The sequence below is a fragment of the Macaca fascicularis genome, chromosome 5 (assembly GCF_037993035.2).
Source record: "Macaca fascicularis isolate 582-1 chromosome 5, T2T-MFA8v1.1".
In the NCBI taxonomy this organism is placed as follows: Eukaryota; Metazoa; Chordata; class Mammalia; order Primates; family Cercopithecidae; genus Macaca; species Macaca fascicularis.
Genome location: NC_088379.1, coordinates 186,518,144 through 186,539,028, shown reverse-complemented (window position 1 = coordinate 186,539,028; position 20,885 = coordinate 186,518,144). Strand labels below are relative to the sequence as shown.

The following is a 20,885-nucleotide window of genomic DNA, read 5'->3' as shown; positions in this document are numbered from 1 at the left end:
GATCGGTGGGTTCTATCTCATTGACTTGGGAGGGATTTCATTTTGATAAGAGATCACTGAAGACACAGAGATTAATCCCGAGAAATAAATAATTAATGATCCTGTGATAAGACAGTAAGAGACATATTTCAGGCAAGTGGGTGGTTCTGGAACCCCTTTGAGAGCACCTTGTTAAAGGACTATTTGATCCATACATTACACTAACTCTAGTTTTCCCACTTACAGAAAGAGGTCAAATTTGATAATAACGGGCATTAATTTAAAGAAGAATTTGAGACAAAATTAATGGTCTGAAGTTGTAATATAACTTTCATCTTGCAATATTCACAAAAGAAGCTGAGCTTGTGAACACACCAACCATCCTAAAAGTGTACAATGTTGACAATAAAAGCACAAAAATATAATAACTTTAAAAAGAAATCGTCTTTTGAAACACTGCTAGCTAGAGTGCTCTGCAGATGAAAAGCAGACAGAGACTTTCTCTTTATTACAGTCACATACTTGCCCTCAAATATTTTTCTTTTGAATGGGCAGAAATGAGTTTTCTTTTTTTTTTTAAAAAAAAAAGCAGTATTTCAAACAATGCGTTTTCTTGTGATAAGAGATCTGTTTTAACGTCTTTACAAAAGAAGACCGTCAAAATAGTATGTACAGGGGAAAGTGTTAGGATTACAAATTACACTGATTTTAAAGGACCCCAAAATCTGTAAAATTGCCCCACCCTTGCCAAGTTCTTTCTGCAAGATGCATTTTTCTTTTTCCTCAGGGAGATTTATGTTAGAGTTACTTGTTTGTTAGTGCTGCTTTGAGAAGAAGGAAGAAAAGCCAAAAAGGACTTCTCTTAAAATTTCTCAAAACAATTCCTACCATTTTTTTTTCTAATCACAAGGGATAAAGTCAAATTAATGTATCTTCTTCCTAGAAATCTCCTCTAGAACAATCTTGTTTAGAGAATAACCACTTATGAAGCCAACTTTACTATTGTATTTTCTTGCTATGTCTTTCCTTGAAAGTAAATACTTCACTTTAGCATCTCGATCTTATGCCATTATAATAAATGTCCTCTAACATAGAATTTTAAAAAGATGTTTGACTTATATGTCTTATTTAGCAAAATTATTTGAAAAATATTTTAGAATTATTCTATAATATTCTAGATTGAAGTTACAGCATAATAATTTATGCATGGTGTATGCAGTGACACCTGGCCCTCGGCCTCCTGTCTAACAATATACTAGACAAGAATTATTACTCCATAATTCACACCCTGTCATGTCTTATTGCTTAATTAAAGCACAACCTTCCTCTACATGACAAGCAATTGGACTGTTAACATTATAGATGATTATCCAACCTAACATATTTTATTTTTACAACTTACTTTTTTTATGTACACAGGATGCTTATTTCAGGGACACCTACCTCTGAAAACATGAAAAATCTGTTTCTTTACTTGCCTTCTGGCTACTGTATAAACTGTCACTAGCAAAAACATGGGCAAAATATGCGTTAGGAATTAGTAATTTAGATACAGAAATAGTCGTCTACCATCTATAAAACAAATGACTATGTGAGTTTGAGGGCATTTGAATTTTTAATATTTTCTTTGTTCTGTTATTGACCAAATTAACACTAAGGACTATGTATCAGTGCGTGTTCTTGTGAAATAAATGTAAATAAATAAAATGTTCAGGGTCTGTATAAGATGACCTTAAAACTCTACTGGAAAATGCAAAAGAGTATAAGAACATGATCAAACCTACGATGCACTTGGCTAAGAAGATTACACAGTACAAAGATATCCTATTTCCTCAAATTTATGCATGAATTTAATAATAATTCAGTTCAAATTAAAAAATCAATGGAAATTTTTTTAACTTGACAATATGATACTAAAGTTTTTGGGTTAAAAAAATACGTATTTAAAAATTACTAGGAGAATCCTTGGGGAGGAGAGGAGAAAGCAGTAAATAAGGAGCATTTACTTCTGTCCTGTACTAAAACAGATCACAGTGGTACAATAATTAGCATAGCTAGATGCTGGCAGAGACATGCCAAGAGAATGAGAGAGATCAAAGTGAGTGTGGAAATAAACACAAATGCAAATGGAAATTTGCCTGTGACATCAGTAACATTTGAAATAAATGGAACATAAAAAACTGGTTAACTATTTGAAGGAAAAAGAAAACTGGATTCTCACCTAATTCTCTACCTCAAAATAAATTTCAAATGAATCAACATTTTAATGTAAAAAACAGAATCATAAAAATTCTAGAACACAAATTTATTTATAAAGTTGATAAGACTTTTCCAAGCAGGATGTAAAACTCACAAGTCAAAGACTGACAAAATTAAGCAAGAATGTAACAAATAAAAGCAAAGGGCAAATGAAAATCTGGGAGAAAACATATATTTGATACATATAAAATAATAATTTTCTTAATTTTCAAGTAAAATATTCAAATCAATCATTAAAAAGATAATTAGTACAACAGAAAAGTGGGCAAAAATTAGGAAAACTACATTCTTGACTATATCAATATAGCCATCTTGATTATGATATTGTATTAAACTTTTGCAGAATTACCACTACGAGTAGGACAAAGAGTACTTGGGATCTCTCTGTATTATTTCTCACAACTGTATGTGAATTTATAATGATCTCAAAATAAAAAGTTCAATTTCATTTTAAAAGGTACAAAAAATTTAAGAAAGACCATATACAGACACAGAAAATTCTAATGCCCAATAAACAGATGAAAAGATATTCATTTTCATCTGTTTAAAATACAAATAAATAGCGGATGGGAAGAAATTTCTTCTTCTATTAACTTAGTAAAAATTTAAAATGCTCAATAAATAATGTTGCTAAGGAAGAGGGTATGAGGACAGTAGTCTCTCATTTGCTGTTGGTGGAAGTATAAGTTTGTATAATCTTATTAGAAGGCAATTAGGCTATATACAAAAACAAATTTTAAATGCACTTGCCCTTGACCCTCTGATGGGAACTCACTTCATGAATACAGAAGCAAAATGTCTCAAATATATACATATGCAGAGATATATAACCACACTCTTTGTAATAGTGAAAATTGGAAATGACAAAAGGGTACATCAATGGGAAAAAATACTAAATACATTTTGGCACATCCATGAGTAAGCAGTTATTAAAAAGAATGTGTCGAGTATCTCTAAGCTAATAATCTACATCAAAAGTAAACAGGGAGGAAGCAATGTGTAAAACAATGTAAACGTTTTAGTATAGGCAAAAAAAGAAATAGCTGATTAGTATGAAAGTAGTTCAGGGGATAGGTACGATAGATGATAAAAAGAGAGGCAGCCGGGCGCGGTGGCTCACGCCTGTGGTCCCGGCACTTTGCAAGGCCGAGGCGGGCGGATCACGAGGTCAGGAGATCGAGACCATCCTGGCTAACACGGTGAAACCCCGTCTCTATTAAAAATACAAAAAATTAGCTGGGCTTGGTGGCGGGCACTTGTAGTCCCAGCTACTCGGGAGGCTGAGGCAGGAGAATGGTGTGAACCCAGGAGGCGGAGCTTGCAATGAGCAGAGATTATGCCACTGCACTCCAGCCTGGGCGACAGGGCGAGACTCTGTCTCAAAAAAAAAAAAAAAAAAAAAAAAGACGCAAATAGATTTATAGATTTCTGTGTAGAGAAAAATACAGTGGTAAGCAGAGTCATAGTTATACAGGTAGAATAAGATAGGTAGATAATCAAATGGCTGTCAATAGAAAGCATACAGCCAAAGAAAAAATTTTTCCTAATTACTACCCACAGACTACTGTCCCCACCTCCTTAAATACCCTATCTTTGAATCATCAGACTCCATCACCCCTTTAGAGCCATTCTTTGTAATCATCTACAGACCCCCCAGGCCATTCGCTTGCATTCCCTGGAGATTTTCTATCCTAGTTTACTCTCACCCTTTCCAACATTACTCCTGACAAAGTCCTGGGTGACCTGAATATCCACACTGGTCTTTTCAATAGCCTGGCCTCTCCCATTGGAATACCAAAGTTCTTGGACTCCAGCATCCACTCTCCTTTAACCACTCACTCACATGGTTGCAGTCTAGATTTGTTCTTACCAATAATCTCTCCATTATCTCAATGTTTAGCAGCCCATTGTTAAGGCTCCCTCCTCCTGCAGTTCAGTTCCAGCTCCTTCCCTAGGGAACTCAGTCACCCTGCAGCTGCACCTACACTCCTTTGATTCTAACACCATTCCTCTGCCTCACCCTCTCCCTTATCTGCTTATCCAGTTTCAATTCCACAGTCCTGACCTAGAGTCACCTCCTCTACCACACTATCAACTCACTTGTTCCACTTGAGTTTCTAAATACTCATTTGGTAAAACCCCAACTATTGTTAAATTCAATTCTCTGTCAACTCCTTATCTGCATGTGCACAGCCGAATGTCCAGACAAAAACTACACAACATACAGGCCAAACTGGGGATCACTCACCTCCACAGCCCTTTTGTGCTTCTGGGTTTTCATATTATATCCCCACTCTGTTTTTTCTCCCTCCCCAATCACAATTTCATGCATTTTTCAGTATCTTCAGTGCTTTTCCACAATCCTCAGCCTCAGCTGATGACCTTGTATATAGCATTAACCATGAAACGGAGAAGTGAGTTAGAAGAGACCTTCCCCAAGCTCTCTCCTTATCTATCTCCCTTTCTGCATTTGTGCTTACTTATGGCAATTACTTTGCAATAGCTCAGCCTGCACTCTTGCCGTAGGTCTGATCCCCTCTTGTGGACCTCAGGGGACCTCAACAGTTCTTCCTTCTTTCTTGCATCATTCACTTTCCCTTGTCAATGGAATCATTCCTAACAAATATAACAACTATAAAACATACTAACACGGTTCTTTAAAAAACGCTTTCTCCCTTCTTCTGTCTATAGCTACCATTTCATTTTTTACATCTGATTTCATGGCAAAATTCCTGCAGTGAGCAGTCTCTCCAATTCCCAATTTCTCTCCTCTATTCTCTTGGGCCTATCTCAGTTAGATTTTCTCTCTCACCACCAATGACCTAACATTGCTAATTTGAGCCAATCTTCCCATTCCCTGACATAATGACAGAATTTTACAAACGGCTTCCACTTGGCATCCAGGAAACCACCCTTTTCTGGTTTCCTTCCACTTTATTGGCTACTATGCAGAATCCTGAATTCTTAACATTGGGGTGTCCACGTTTAAACCCTCAATCTTCCTTTCTTCTCTACTCACAATCAATCCTTTCATGATTTTACCCAGTCAGATGACCTTAAATACCATCTATATGCTGAGAATCCCTGAATTCCTATTTTCAACCGATATCTAAAGTAGACTCACAGATTACACTGTTCACCTGACATTTGCAGTCAGAAATCTAAGAGGCATCTAAAACTGGGCAGGTCCAAACTGCAAGTCAACCCACTTGTTCTTCTAGTCTTCCTTACCTTAATAAATTACAACTCCATCCTTCTAGTTGCTCAGACCAAAAACTTTGGAGTCATCTTTGGCTCTTCTTGATCTCTCATCTCATACCCAATCTATCAGCAAATTTTGGCAGCTGTGCTTTCAAAATACATTTGGAATGTAAAACCGCTTGGGACCACTTCTTCCTCTACCGTTCTGTTCCAAACTGCCCACATCCCTTGCCTGGGTTTTTGCAATAGTCTCCAGCTAGCATCCCTGTTCTGCTCTTTCTCTTGTTTAGTCTGTTTTGAGTTTAACAACCAGGGAAATCCCTTAAAAATATCCATCAGATACTATGTCACATCAGTCAGAATGGCTATTAATTATTAAAAAGTCAAAAAACAGATGCTGGTGAGGTTGCAGAGAAAAAGGAATGCTTTTACGCTGTTGGTGGGAATGTAAATTAATTCAACCATTGTAGAAGACAGTTCAGTGATTCCTCAAAGACCTAGAGGCAGAGATACAATTTGACCAAGCAATCCCATTACTGGGTATATACCCAAAGGAATACAAATCATTCTATTACAAAGACACTTGTGTGCAGTACTATTCACAATAGCAAAGACATGGAATCAACCTAAATGCCTATCACTAATGGACTGGATAAAGAAAATGTGGTACATATACACCATGGAATACTATGCAGCCATACAAAGGAACAAGATCATGTCCTTTGCAGGGACATGGATAGATTTGGAAGCTGTTATCCTCAGCAAACTAAAGCAGGAACAGAAAACCAAACACTGCATGATCTCACTTGTAAGTGGGAGCTGAATGATGAGAACATGTGGACACATGGTGGGGAACAACACACACTGGGGCCTGTCAGCGTTGGGTGACGGGAGGGGAGGGAGAGCATCAGGAAGAATCGCTAATGGATGCTGGGTGTAATACCTAGGTGATGGGATGATCTGTGCAGCAAACCATCATGGCACACTTTTACCTGTGTAACAAACCTGTACTTCCTTCGCATGTACCCCTGAACTTAAAAGTTGAAGAAAAAACATATCCATCAGATTATGGCATCTCTGTCCTCAAAATCCTCCAAAATTCCACATCCAGGAAAAAATGTCCTTTAAAAGCTCCTCATCTTACATAGATGAAAAATTAAAATCTATGCATGCCCCCCCATTTTCTGAGTCTGTGGCTGTCCTGCCACTCTAGCCCTGATGCCCACACTCCTGCCTATTCCGCCTCTCTGAGCCCCTCTGTTGCACTCGCCTCACCAGTCTCTTTTCTGACAGCCTTTGCATCAGCTTCTTTCTTCCCAGAATGATTTCCCCAGATATCTGCAGGGTTCCTTCCCTCACCTGCTCAAGTATCACTTTCTCAGAAAGACCTTCCTTGTTTACAAAAGCACATCCTTCCCTATTTTATTTTTCTCCATAGTACTTATCACCATATCACACATACACACATCCATCTATATTCTCATTTATTCTGTCCATAGTCTGTTTCTTCTCACAAGAATATAAGCCCTATGAGAGCCAGAAAGTCTTTTTTAAAAAATTTGTTTTGCTTAATATTACAATCCTAGCACCAGAAATAGTTTCCGGTACATAAAAAGCCCTGACTAAGCATTTGTTGAGTTAATGCATAAATGATATATAGATATTTTTAAAGTATGCACTTTGATGAAAGAAATTTTAAGAAACTATAACTAGTAATTATTTTAGAGGAGAGAGAATTTTGTAAATTTCTGTATTTGTTTTTCCTGACCATGTATATTGTTACTTTTCAGAAGTCAGAATTATAACAACACAAATTATAATGGCAGCAAAATGATAGGATATCTGTTACTTTTTTTCTATATACTTCTGTTTTTTTTTTAAGGTAAAAAAAGGTTTTAAATAAACCTACAGATTTTTAAAAATTGCTGTTAAAGTTACAAGCAAGGTCAAACAGTAGTGGAATAACAAATTGCCGAGCTCACTGAATTGCCCCACATCTGAAGAACTATGTGAATTTTAAATGAAGAAATAGTATAAGATGCCTAACAAATGACACAAGCGATAAGTGATAAGTGTTCTGATTTGAAGTACAGAGAAGAGTTTACTGAGGTTTGATTATATTATGTGTAGCTAGAGGGTGAACACCATTTCTCCTGTTATGGTCATTCATGTATCAACTAATAATAATACGGTTGTGATGTAATGTAGCAATGGAAAACTTGGATCTGGTAGTCCATGTTCAGAAACAGAATAGACTGAGCTGGTTTTAATAGTTTGAGTGATAGGTTATTATATTAATGGCTCCATCCGAGACAGGGTGGCCCTCGCTCATTCTAGTGCTGACTAGGCCCCATTTCGTAATGAATGATGGCCTCTGTCAGCCACCAGCACTCTCATCATCCAACATGTACAAAGAAAAAAGTTACTAATAATTCAGGCACATTTTACCAACTTATATCCAAAGGTATTGACAGGGCAGTATTGTTAAAGCATGCTGAGTTTTCAGTTAACTGCATTAAAAATATGCGAACTCAAGTAGAATTATCTGCCAATATTATGAACATATGCTCCTTTTTTTAACTAATAAATATTTCTACAGATATGAGACTAACGAAGCACACAGTGATACTGCCTTTTCATGATTATTAAATATACAGATTCTCGAGAGATACTAATAGATTTAGGTCATCTCAAGCATAATTTCATAGAAAACCACTTCAAGTACCAGGCTTTACTTAGCATATTATCTATGATGAATGAATGTGGTATGAACACACAATTGCAGAAAATAAAAATAAACACCTTGGCTTGTTGAGGTATATATTTCATGCTCAGTACACTTAAATAACTTTTTAAAACAAACATGTTATATTATTTATATTTCAGTGGCCTTGTTACACTGTATTGGATGCTGGGCTTCACCAAATTACAAAAAGATCTTACAGTCAAGAAGCTGTCCCATTTTTATTCCATCTCAGTCACAGAAAGACAGCCTTGATGCTAAAAGCATTTTATATTTTTTTACGAGATCATCAGCTCAGGATTTTCTGATATCTCTCAATTTTTCTCCACTTCAGCTTTTCTCACAGGTAATAACAAAGCTATTTTGATAGAAATGTAGCCATCTTATGGTTTTCTTTTTAAGTGGGGCTCCCTGTTTTTCCCAATTTGAAACAGTAGGTACAGCAAAGTACAGCGGAGTGGAAAGAGGGCAAGTGAGGAAGCCACACATTCTCCCGGATGTTTCAGGAATCCAAAGTCTGAATTCTCTTTCGTTTCTGTTACTAGTTCCTGGTGGTCCCTCCTAGATATTTTCTGAAACTAAACTTGTTTCCTTTTGCCACCTTTTTCTTGACTTTTTTTTTTCCAGTGCTGTTTTTTTGGAATGTGTAGGTTTGGTAATTTTTATCATTTTCAAGACTGATTGCAGTTATCTCTATTGTTTGTTATTTTTTCCTTTGGTTTTCACCATTCGCTTTTTCTACTTCTGTTCATTTTGTTGTATCACTTATGCTTAATCCTTTCTTAAACTAGAGTTCTTTGTGGTCTCCATTCCCTTGCTCTCCTTTAAAAATGCATATAGTAAGACTCAAGTCCCATTTATATTTTGTCTGAATAATACATATATATTCATAGTGAACAATGTTAAATAAAGTTAATATTCTGAAATTCTCATATCATTCCTATTTTTCTCAAAAATAATAAAAACTGAATTTTTCATAATTGTTAAGATCCTAGCACTTTGGGAGGCTGAGACGGGCGGATCACAAGGTCAGGAGATCGAGACCATCCTGGCTAACACGGTGAAACCCCGTCTCTACTAAAAAATACAAAAAGCTAGCCGGGCGAGGTGGCGGGCGCCTGTAGTCCCAGCTACTCGGGAGGCTGAGGCAGGAGAATGGCGTGAACCCGGGAGGCGGAGCTTGCAGTGAGCTGAGATCCGGCCACTGCACTCCAGCCCGGGTGACAGAGCGAGACTCCGTCTCAAAAAAAAAAAAAAAAAAAAAAAAAAAGATATTAAAAATATCTGTCATTTAAAATTTCAAGATATAAATAGAGAAATCTAATGTAGTATAATTTTGTTCATTTTTAGCAAATGGTCCTGTCTATAAATTTTATTTTAGACTACTAAACCACCTAGATCATGCCAAGTGGTTTATTAAATTTCATAGAAGTAAGAGCTTTAGAATACCTGTAGATTTCATTCAGGATGAAATAAACATAAAAGAAACATCTCAGTATGTGCTTTGGTTGAGGCTGGGGATTAGGTGTGTTTACAGTTAGGTAAATTTCTGAAAACTAAATTCAGGGACTAAAATTGGATTTGATTTCAAACAATCCTTCCATAGCATATGCACTGGTTGCTACGCAACACAATTTAATATCAACAAATGATGCCAAGTGATTTTTGCATACTGTAATTGGCTTGCAAGTTTTGCTGCTTGAAAATTGTGAAGAGAATGTGATTATTTAAATTTCAATGGCTATGTTAAAAATGCTAATTTTTATAACTAAACAAACCTACAACAAAAAACCTACATCTTAAAACTGAAGAAAAGAACTGTTTTCTGTGATAATAAATGTACGATAGTCTGCAAAGTTCTTCTTCCACCCCTTGGGAAAGCATAGACCATATTGAGGTAACTTTTGATGCTGGTCTACTCACCTAGCTTCTCTGATGAGTTGGCTGTGGAAAGCCTATATAGAGGCAGAGCTCAATTAGTGTAATTTATGTATCCTTGGACGTCAATCATTCCTGTTGAGAGGTGGGACTCGCAGGCTCTCAGTGCATTAATTAAGAGCTCATCTCAGCAGAGCCATCTTTCTACCTAAGGACCAAAAAGAAAGTTTTAATTAGATTTTTAAAAGCAAGTATGTCATATATGAAAGCAAGTATAGTTCTTTAGTTGGTATAAGAGGCAACAATTGGAAGGGGCTCAAGACAATGCAAAGGGCACCAGTTCTCAGTCATCTGTGACATTATGAGTAAGTGGGGGAGCTTCAGTCTTAAACATTGGTTTCGACCTTTGGACAATAACTTCATGAAATTGCTGAAATTTAGACTATGTTGTTTCATTGCCAACATAATTACTGGACCCCTGTCTAATTATCGATGCAGAGCTGATGCTGCTTGAATGCAATTACAACGTTGAGGACAGACAGGCGTTTTCTCTGATGGCTGGCTTTTTGTTCCAGGCTAGCTTCTGACTGAATATGCAACGGGCAATACAGTGCAAGTTCAGCAAAAGGGAGTGAGGGGACTTGCACGAAACATCAATTTCATGGGTTCAGTGATGGAGGGAGTGTGCCCTTGCCGGCCAACCTAAAAATACAGGGACTCGAGAGAGGTAAAAACTAGCTAGGCTCACTGGTGTCAGCTGCTTGAGACAGGCTGTTCTCCTGGAATGGCTTGTGTGAGGCCATCAAACATACTCCTTAGGGCTCACTTGGGAAATAATAGATACATTATTGATTAAAATATTTATAAATTAAGGGAGGGAAAACAAATTTTAAAAGCTAGTTTAGATTCTACAAGGAAAATATATCTACTCATAGCTATTAACCCCTCCCCCTCCATAATTAAGGAGGGGGGTTCAGAATGCATGCTTGGGAGAACGAAAACAAATGTTTGCCAATATCTGGAAAAAAGCAAATAGGAAAACTAACCTAAAAATGTAGGGACTCGAGAGAAAACAAAAGGAAACACTACCGAACAATCAAAACACTACTCTTAGAGATAGTGAAGAAATTACCAAACCTAAATATTCTAAAACATCAGCATTGGAAAAAGCAGAGGTACAAAATTTCTGCCTTCAGAAAGGTTATAGACGATGGGGACATATAAAGCCAAGAACAATGAGCACAAAATAAATGATGTCATAAGAGTAAGGGTGTTTCTAACAAACAGGACCAGTACAATGGGCAGATGATTCGGAAAGCTCTGGCTCAAAAGAACAGAACGTGTGTTCCACTGTTTCTCATTGCTGTTATATTTCATTTTATTTTTTCTAAGGGAGGGTGTTTAGGAAATCCAGTTACTGTATACACTATAAATTTACCACCTAAGTAGCATACTTGACATGTACTGAATAACAGCCACAAACCTGACAAAAGAAACTATAGAGTTTACAGGTATATAGCTCGTGCAGTATGTTTCTAAATGATAGTGTACGATGAAAACGTTACTGTATGGACAATTTGTCAGAAGAATAAAGCTAGAAAATTGTAACCCATCATTTATGTTAATGTTCATAAAGATATTTTATAGTGCTTTCTCAGGTCTTTCCCTTCACATATTTTTCCAGCTATTTTTCCTCATTTATTGTGCTGTATAATGTTTATTGCACAATACATAGAGTAGTACTCCCCAGATACGAGTTGGCAATTGTGCTGGTTACACCAATCTCATGCGCCTGATAAATTTATGTAATACCACATCCTGCATTTGAGTACCATTACTGTGTCTTTCAGTGCACAAATTTTATTTGCATTAAAGCTAGGGCATATCCCAAAGTCAGAGGACCGCTTGGGCATATCGTACTCAAGGTTGTCTAAATGGTAATACTAACATATACAGTGTTGTGTCTTATGGTTATGTGCAAGTTATTTACCTCAGGAATCTGTTTTCCAAGCAATCCTCAAATTATTTTTATGATAGACTGAAGACAGAACATGTTAAAATTAACAGACACTGAATGCAGTTATTTTTAAAGCAGAAAAACCTCATGATGTGCCTCTTCATGTGTTGTCAGCGTTTTTTTCCCCCTGAAGAAGTTACATGTGGTCTTATAATCTGAAGACACCTTCTAGCGACATTGACCAGGGCTACTCTGTTATACATGCCTTGTCAGTTCCTATGAACCGTGTTTCTTAAGAGCATGACAGGAGGAAAAGGCTTCAGAACAGGCAGCACATTTTTGTGCTTTTAGCCAAAAATATGAATTTTCTTATTGCTAAAATGTGTAGCTCCACAGGAAGCTAACATTAGGATTTAGGGTAAAAGTAAGCATTTTCCTGAATAAGAACTTTTTTGTATTTCTACATGAAATCTCAGCTGGATGGGCCCTTTCAAAGTTAGCTGAAGTGGAAGTTCAGGTTAAACTGTAAGTGGAGCAATGTGTCTGTACTAGACTTTGGGATTTGCTCTGAAATTGGTTGCAATGGTGCCATGGTGTTCCAAGGAAGAGAACTTGGTCTGTATTTGAAGAATGGTAGCTGATGGAAGACCTGAGTTCATCTCCCCAACCCTTGTTTCAGAAAATTCACATTGTTTTTCAAAGATTCTTGTCGTCTGAGACTCTATTAGATACTTGACTTGGTCCAAGAGGCTCACCTCCCCAGGAAGTGATTGTGTTATGGGCCACATGTTTCTCCTGGTTCCGCCTCTTAGCAGCCAAGATGGCGGCTTCAGGACAAGAAAGCGCACGCATCGGCCTTTTCCCCTAATACTTCAATGGGCCTCCTTTAGTTCCTGTCAACATGGCAGAGACTGTTTTATATATTCATTTGGTGAACTGGGGGTTTATGAAACAGTGAGTCCCCACAGACAATCATGGAGGCTCAATCAGCTCCAATTCAAATTTTAATTTGTTCATGATTTAAAAATAACCGAGCTGAGGCCAGGATTATTGGTTTTTAATTGTATTTGGGTGTATACACTCACATAAAGCTATGTGGCCCTGGAAAACAAACAGATTGTATCTACTCACAGAATAGTTTTTCCTAGGTGAATCAGTAAAATTTTTTGAACATATAGCTAACTCATTCAGAGAAATCGGCCACGTTCGTGTATATTAATTTGCCACGTCTTCTATAGTCGTAGGACTTATATCCAAAGGCAAGCTATAACGAAGCTCTGGATAAAATGGTCTGGTTCTGTTGTCTTATCATTGGCAATTACATGTGAAAGAGCAGGTTTATTATTGTGTAACAACCTCTACTCTTTTTGCATAATTGTGTCAGAAGGACTAGAAATTTATATTTTCTTTTTTCTTTTCTGAGACGGAGTTTTGCTGTTGTTGCCCAGGCTGGAGTGCAATGACGCCATCTCGCCTTACTGCAATCTCTGCCTCCCAGGTACACGCAATTCTCCTGCCTCAGCCTCCCAAGTAGCTGGAACTACAGGCATGTGCCACCACGCCCGGCTAATTTTTGTATTTTTAGTAGAGACAGGGTTTCACCATGTTGGCCAGGCTGGTCTCAAACTCCTGACCTCAGGTCATCTGCCTGCTTTGACCTCCCAAAGTGCTGGGATTCCAGGCATGAGCCACAATGCCCGGCCAAAATTTCTTATTAGAATATGTTATAAGAAAAAAAAAATAGACATTAAATTAGAACTTTAGGTTCAAATCACATGTAGCATTTATAGCAGAAACTGGGACTCCCAGAAGTCTTTAAATGACAAAAATACCAACTTTGAGTTTCTGTAATTTAGTTGGCAATTGTGAAATTTGTTATCGGAGACTATTTATTTCTATAAATGAGAACCCATACAGCAAAATGTACAGATACTAATTCGATCTAGTAGCACTAAGGAAAGACAAATCAAGTCTAGCTCTAGTGTTTACTGGAATGTGTGTGTTTGCAGAACAGGAATGGGTTAGTGCTCTGTAAAATCTATTTATTTAGATAGAGTTTGTCCCAGGCCATATAAGAGAGATGTCTAGATGGGTTATCAGTCTTTCATCGTGGACATTTTATTATTTAGTTTTAATGCTGAGATATTTTATTGTATTGAGCCTAAAGGTTACCTGCTTTGATATGTTTATAAGACAGAATATTAAATAAATGATGATTTAGTGCAATATTGATGCCGTATTACAGTAAGTTTATATATTTTTAAACTTTTCCCAATTCTGACTGAAGAAAAATGATTAATTTGTAGTGACTTTCTTGACATCTAAATTATTGGAGGGAAAACAAGCATCAAGTTTTATGGGCATTAGGTTACGTAAATTATGTCAACTAATATTTGTTTATATGGGATGCTACAAGTACCACATTATTTTCTTGTAACTCTTTTACAAGTTTAAAAACAATGGGGGAACATAATTGAAGTACTTTATTAAGGACATGTTCTAATGTAATTTTTGAATAAAAATAACTGCTTATAATAAAAAAATGGCAGTTAGTGTAACTTTAGAGGTAAAGTCACAGTGGTGAAAAACAGTAGAATAAATCTATATTTATTTTTAAAATAATATATATTTTTTACATACCCAGTTCCTTGCATTTCCTTGTAAATTCTATATGTGGGCATATTAGCACACCTTATTCATACTTGTTAATTGCTTCTTTATTAATTTAGTTTAAATGATTTTCTTTTAAAGAACATTGAGAGCGGTTAACTTTTTAATATTCAACAAGTATTCTGTGTTTCGAAATAATCTTGTTAATGTCATGACGTTTGAAAAGCTTTGCTTCTATCAAGTCATTTCTTTGACAAACCTATGCACAGGAGATTTTAAAGAGAGCTTTTGGTTTATTCTATGTTCATTTTCACTCCTTACCAAGACTTAAAGTACAGATAAGTATCTCTTATTCTCATATTCTCAACAATTTGAAGCAAGGAAAAAAATAGCAGAGAATTCTTTTTCTGTGCTTTGGGAAATATTGATCCTTTTTTCCTGTGCTTTGGAAAATCTTGATCATATTTAGCCAGTTATACTTACATGTAAAATATGAATCTCTTTGAAAATTGGTCTTCTGCAGTCAACATCGCCTAAAAAATACTGGTCATATACACATATATGTGTGTGTATATATGCATACATATGTTTAATGCCAAACCCAAAAATCTTCAACTTCTTCCATTGTTAGTACTAAGAGCTGTATGTATGTGGTGGCGATGTAGGGGGTGAAAATGAGGCCTGATTGATTCATTCATACATGTATTTATTCAATTAATTTTTATTGAACTCCCAAACAAGTGGTGAGCACTAAGCTGTCTTCTGGGGATTAAAAAAAAAAAATGAGCAAAACAGATGAGGACCCTGCTCTCATTAAGCTTCTGTTTTAGTAGAGAGAGAGAGATATATATATAGGTGGTACCTAAGAAGACCTCAAAGTATTTTTACCTATTCAGTCTTCACATTTACCTCTTTTATTTGCCATGGCATCCTGAAATATTATCAGTTCAGTGATGTTCACTTTCCAAAAACATTCATAAACATACTTTGTATTGAAGTCTGATTTGCCATATAAGATGACTGAAAAAGCAATTCTAAATCGCTTCTAGGCATTCAGTATAAAAGGAAATTTTCAAAGATACGTTTATGGCCTAATAATTAAATCTGGATGAATATGCCTGCTGGGAACTTCTACAATAATAAAATAGAACGGCAGGTTCCAAACCGCAAACAATGAACTTTTTCTTTCAAAGATTTGAGTCACAGCATATTAGTATTTAATGGATTTTGCATTTTTAAATGCATAATGTCAGAATTCCTTGGTAAGAAGTCTTACTAATTATTCAAGTACAATGCAAACGGTTCTGAAAAACAAAGAATGGGAAGCAGATACTCAAGTGCATCCCTCTTCTGGGGACTCTTAAGTGGCTGAAACAGGAAGATACAACTTTCTTGATTCAGATCTGGAGGCTCTCCTTTCCCCAACCATAAGCCTCATGAGATACTTGGCTATTCTGTCTTTTTCTGCCTTCTACAGACTAGTCCAAAGCTGGTAGCATCATCCAAACAAGTGATGCCCCCAAGAGGAAATAGACATCTGGAGACAGTATTGATATGGACCCACAGATCTCAGTATGCTCAAGCGGTATCTTAGGCAAAAACAAGGAGAGTGTAAGAGGATGCATGAAAACATCTCTTGATAATCTGGTGATTTCAGTCACTCCTTTCTTATAAAACTGATCACAGAAAAATGACGTTAGTCTCTAGCGATAAGCAACAGCTGAGATTATAAAGATGTACAAAACTTTCCAAGTCTTTCAAAAACATAGGCTAAAATCAATAAGAGAGAAGATTTTGGAAAATGACTACGTTTTAAGATCACTTTTGAACATAAATAAATCTCAGAAGATTGGACTTAATATATGTTTATATCTATTTACATCTATCTACCTTTCTTCATTTATCTATCTTCATAAGTCAAAAAAATAAAAATAAATAAGGTTCTACTTTCACCCCAGGATAGCAACTTGAATAAATTGCTTATATAATGATTTTAATTCCAGAGGTCCAGAGACAAAAACGCAACTCCCAACCTTCATCTGCATTTTCAGGCCATATAAAATCACAACACTTTAGAGTACTCTCAGTACAGTTAGGCAATTCTAATTTGTGTCCATTCTACTCCTTCATTTCCTTCTTAATAAATAATGGATAAAGCAACAACGGGTCTTTGCTGACTTTTTAATTCTTCCAATATACAAAAATTATCTCCTGGAAATAAATTAACGTCTATACAATAGTCTGCAAATGGTTTGAAAGTAATTTGGTGGTTCTTAAAATGCTCCATGTGTTCTATTTTATATTTGAGCCAATTAATCACTCCACTTATCTTCCCCCCCTCCACTCATCCCACCTCAAAACGCAAGCTCTGTCACACTGAAAAATAATCGAAGAGAGAGTCCTTCAATTATTTTTGCCCTTCTTTTCTTGGTTTGCTATCCAATTTTCTATTAATTGGAACTAACTGACATATTAACAGTACAAATGCAAATGTTATGCAAATCTGAAATGGAAAGCTCTTTTTACTGGAAACACAGTTGATAACTATATAAATATAATAACTGTACTAACTACAGCCCTACCTGATTTATGAAAAAGGTATCCTTTTTCATTATAGTGGCTGCTTAGGCCTTTAAGAATCATTACGTTTTTATTCTACCTTTTTTGTTTGGAATCTTTAAAAAATGATGGCATTGCACATTTCTGTACATTAAGAAACTGACATAGGAAATGAAATTAAAATAACCTGAGTCAAGTTAGTAGAGGGATGTTTCTAGAACATATTGAAGTGGGTGAAATTATTTTGGTGGGCTGTTCCTCCTGGGGTCATTTCTGAGTTTTACAGTCATTTCTTGCCAAGGTCAGTTGATGTACCTCTTTTCTACCATGCATCTATCCTTCTAGCTCCTTCTGCCATCACCCATCCAGTCATTTCTCAGCCAATCACCCACGACTGCTGTTGGGTTTCCTTCAGATTGCAATGAAAGCAAATTGGAACACTGAATTGGGGAAAACCGCCTCATAAGCAAATTATATCCAAGATAATTTTTTTCTTGGACTCATATTCTGTTTCCTTTCCCATTTAGTTTTAGATTCCTTTTGCATTTGAGGATTTTATGTAAGTTTGAGATTGATATTTAAATAAAATACAGCCTGGCCATATCCCATTCATCGTATGCTCCCTTAAGTTATAGGACTCACTCTGGTGCCCAGGGAGGTAAGACTTTTAGAATGATAATTTTCCATGTAAAATTTATTCATAAAAATGTTCATTTGTCTCTTAACTGCTTTGTTAATATATAGTACAGTGGACGGTGGTGACTTGACTTTATTTTCTTTTCTGTGTGTATGCCGAGCAAAGAGAACAGTTGTTCCTTTTAATCAGTCATCTTTGGAGGACAAAAAGTCCATGATAAAAGCCATACTAATTCAACACATTTAATTTAAAATAAGACACACATTGTCTTGCACAGAGTGGGCATTTCATAAATACTTGTTGATTGGGAGGCTGAGGCAGGTAGATCGCTTGAGCTCAGAAGTTTGAGACCAGCCTGGGCAACCTGGTGAAACCCTATATCTACAAAAAATATAAAAAACTAGCTGGGCGTGGTGTCACACGCCTATAATTCCAGTTACTCAGGAGGCTGAGGTAGGAAGATTGCTTGAACCTGAGAGGTTGAGGCTGTAGTGAGCTGGGATCACAGTACTCCAGCCTGCGTGACAAAGTGAGACCCTGTCTCAGACAAACAAAACAAAACAAAAGAAAAACTTGTTGAATTTAGCTTGTTTATAAAATATACTCATTTATTAAAAATTTTACTCATCCCTTAAAAGAAATCTTCATTAATATTAAAATTTAGCAGGAATTCCTAAAAAATAGCACATTTACCTATTTAATACAGTTATGCAGAACTTTAAAAGTATTACCCATCCTCTTTTTTAAAAAATGTATCTCATATGATATTCTTTTTTGCCCCTATTACAAAGTGGATATAATCTGAGTAAAGAATCAACAAACTGTAAGTTGTGGTTCTGACATACATCTCTTGCACAGACATGATTTAGATAATCATAATGCGTATCAAATTCATGCTTTAGCTGGGTGGTCTACAATTTATAATGTGGAACAGGATTCTTATAATCTTTATATTATCTTCAGAAATGCTCATTTTCCATACTGAAAACTGTTGTTAAGGAACAGTCAAATAAATACGAGAATCGCTGATCTTATCTTGTGAAACATATAAACAGCATGAGTCACATTTTTACTTTGGTGGCTGCACAGCTTCAATTTTAGAGCTTAATTTTTGGAGTTGCATTAGCCACATGGAGAAGTCATACTAGAAACTTGTTAAAAATTTAGTATATGGCTTTCTGTGTTGCTTATAAGATTTAGATCGTATTAAATTATAAAGGCATAAAACCCCTCTAAACAGTGAATTTTCTATCAATCCTGAGAAATTATAAAAACAAAACAGAACAACAAAAGCCTATCTGGTCGCGCACTGCAGGTTTCCCCCACTTCCTCCCATGTCTCCCCTTCTTCCTGGGAAACATGGCTGCTGTGATCTGAGAGACCAAAACAGACACCCTTTATCCACGAAGTTAGACCCCAAAGTTACAGAAACAAAGTTACCTACTGTTGGAGGCCAGCTGGCAGGGTAAACTTCTAAACTCCTATAGCTAAACTCCCTAACAACAGGAGCCATCAGCTTGGATTTACAACGCAGACCCCTGCAATTCTAACTGTGGAAAGGACATGCGTTGCAAGCATTCCTTCTGGGCGATTCCTTCAGTCACCTTCTAGAGACTGTGCACCAACAGGCTTTGTATCTTACAGTTCACCTTTTGCTGAGAAGACCAAGTGCCATCTCATTTTAGGGCTAAAACCCTGCCCTAAAGTGCACAGGGGCTATATGCTACATATTATGTTTACCCATCACACATCCCTGACTCCCCTCACACATGTGTATAGTTTTCCCACGAACCTGCTGAATGTGTATGACTATTGTGTGATACAGGCCTTGAGAGGCATAAAACCCAACCTCTCCTGCCCCACTTTGAAGAGAGAGCACCTTTGGTCCACGTGAGAGATTGTCTCTTCCTGGCTTGCAAACTGATATCCCCAGTAAAGGTCGCCTTTCTACTATTTAGCCATCAGTCATCCTGGTGGTCTTTTGGATAACACTGTGTAGCTAGAAAATAATTTTCCAGCTTCTCTCAGACATCATGTGGCCAGGTATTTAAATTCAGTCTAATGGAATGTGAGCAGTTATCTGTCATTGGACTTGGCCATGTCTCCTGTCGCCATTGGCTGGAAAATGGACATAGCAGTGAACTTGCTGCGACAAAGTCAATGACAATAATGCCCTCGTGGGCTGGCAGGGCAACAAGACCAAAGCACTTGGTTCCATGAATAACCCAGTGGAGAAGAGGCACCGTGGCAGCCTAGACCAGCTGCTCCGACACATGAAAGAGGCATATGTCCTATGTTTAACATACCAAGTTCGGGGTTTTCATTGTCATTTAACTGAACCTTTACTCTAATACATCTATTAATGATATAGCCACAAAAGTTACGTCTGAAATTTAATTGGTAAAACAAATAAAATCAACCTGGTGGCCTTTTCGGTCCCTCTGAAGAATACATCACGAACTCGCATTAGTTCCTGTGACCTGGGCTTCTGCTACATTCTTTGATGTGTTCCTCACAGGAAGGCTGGGAGGAGGGAGGAGCAGCCATCGTGACTTTGGTTTCCAGAGTCATCCCGGGAAGCACATTTAGAGCAACGACGGTCATATCATTCCCCTTCCTTTTCCACATAGCTTCAATGACCCCTAAGTGTCTTTTGAGGCCCAGATCAAATATCACCACCTCTTCTGGAAATATTTTGACTTTTCCAGTGAGAAATAACTTCTCATATTTTTAAAAATGCAAAATGAATTACACAGAATTATGTACAGAATTGTATCTGTACATGGGACTTCACACATTTATTAATAATTACGTATGTATTTTCTTCACTGTCCTCTATTAAAATGTAAGCGTCCTCAGTGAAAGATTTATGTCTGACTTATTTTGTAGCGTTCACAGTTTTTTGCATGTACTTAGAGCAACATAAATATATATTGTTATACTGAATGAATAACTTATCATTTATTAAATAATAAAACAGTTCTTACTATGCTTAAGGAAACAACATAATAATGTATCTTAAATGTAAAAAAAAAATTCACATTCATCTAGAAGCCATATAA

At 36.6% G+C, this 20,885-nt stretch overlaps 1 protein-coding gene across 14 annotated transcripts in view; it reads right to left on the bottom strand.

Annotated features, from left to right (window-relative positions):
• TENM3 (teneurin transmembrane protein 3) overlaps window positions 1–20,885 on the bottom strand; it is a 2,750,454-nt gene that overhangs the window by 1,049,528 nt on the left and 1,680,041 nt on the right. For all 14 annotated transcript variants that reach the window (XM_065545705.2, XM_045391898.3, XM_065545707.2 and 11 more), the window contains exon 7: window positions 10,106–10,268. The gene's annotated coding sequence lies outside the window, so the exon portion shown is untranslated. The remainder of the gene's footprint in view (window positions 1–10,105; window positions 10,269–20,885) is intronic.